This window comes from Odontesthes bonariensis, chromosome 15 (genome assembly GCF_027942865.1).
Source record: "Odontesthes bonariensis isolate fOdoBon6 chromosome 15, fOdoBon6.hap1, whole genome shotgun sequence".
NCBI lineage: Eukaryota > Metazoa > Chordata > Actinopteri > Atheriniformes > Atherinopsidae > Odontesthes > Odontesthes bonariensis.
The window spans coordinates 17,830,797-17,832,295 of record NC_134520.1 but is presented as its reverse complement, the minus strand read 5'-3'; positions in this window follow the sequence as shown (position 1 = coordinate 17,832,295).

The following is a 1,499-nucleotide window of genomic DNA, read 5'->3' as shown; positions in this document are numbered from 1 at the left end:
ATGATCACCCTCTCCTCCTCCTCCTCCTTCTCCTCCCATGTTCCCTCTATCCAACCTTCCTCTCCATCCCTTCCCTCTCTGCCCGTTCCTCCTTTCATCCCTCCAATCACCACTCTGCGTCCACTCCATCCTGACTCCTTTGCTATCACTCGTCTCTCAGGCACACACTCCACCCTATCAAACCAAACTCTCTCGAAGGAATGGCCTGGCTGCTCCACTCCACTCACTTACTCTTTAACTGTGGACAATCTCCTTATTTGGGTTGCTGTGTTTTCACGGAGACATGGAGATCAGACAGGCAGGACCTGTTTCCACATTTAACCTCTTGTCGATGGCTAAGCGTTCTGCTGGCACACAGCATCTCACAATCAAGGCTTTTAAGAGTGCACATATCATACAGTGAGACAGACACATGCAAAGTTGAGGGAGGGAAAGTGTAAGATACAAAACAGGAACACATGAGGAGAGAAGAGGAGTTCCCATGTTGTGATCATGCAGGAGGTGTTGCCCTGTCTGATGGGTGGTCTTGATGTGTTCTAAAAGAAAAACACAGAACTATACAGTGGGGAAAACATATGCCAACAGAAATGATCATACAAATAAAAAAAAGCTTTTTTTTTTTTAATGATTACTTTGTGTCTCTTAGAAAGCGAGATAGTGAGGCCACCTGAAATATGAGCTTTGAGGTCTGCGCATCTCATAATTGAATTTGATGAATGAGCGATGAAACCAGACTGATTGTATGAGTTCACGTGAACAATGGTGACCACTGTCCCCAGTAAACGGTGGCAGGCCCTGATGTATAGACACACGTGGTTTTGCATGGACACACAAATCTACACTGTTGAATTGGTTGGTCTAATTTTGATAGCTAACGTCAAACTAATGGTTCACTAAAATTGGTTGAATCATTAAAGCCTAAAGAGAACGAATGTGTGCTAATCTCCAGCATTATATCTATTCTGATCTGAGACTCTGCTCATTTTTAGTGTTTATGCAGTTAATGTCATTACAATGATAGGGTACATTAAATACTACTAAAGTAGACTGTTGTGGTAAATAGTGTACATACAAAACTGATCCAATGCAATGGTGGAGACCGCTTCTTATGAATCCATGCTTCACAAACTGTCAGCTAACAGGGAGGATGGGATGACCTCTTGGGATCTTTTCTGGACCTACACAAGGACTAATGAAAACCCTACCTAAGAAATCGGAGACTAAATATTGCTCGGCTCCTTTTCTCTTTTTTTTTTTTTTTTTTTGGATTTCCCCCACATTTATTTATTTATTTTCAGACTTTATTCTCTCATTTTATATTTCTAATTTAATTTTTTCCTCTGTGACATGCCAGAATATGTATATGCCAAGAATATGAGATGTATGTCTAACCCTGTACTCACATACTCTGTAAGAATTCAATAAAAATTGAAATGAGAAAAAAAAATAGTGTACATACAGTTAAGAGAAAGCTGAAAAACAAAGTTTTTGACTCACAG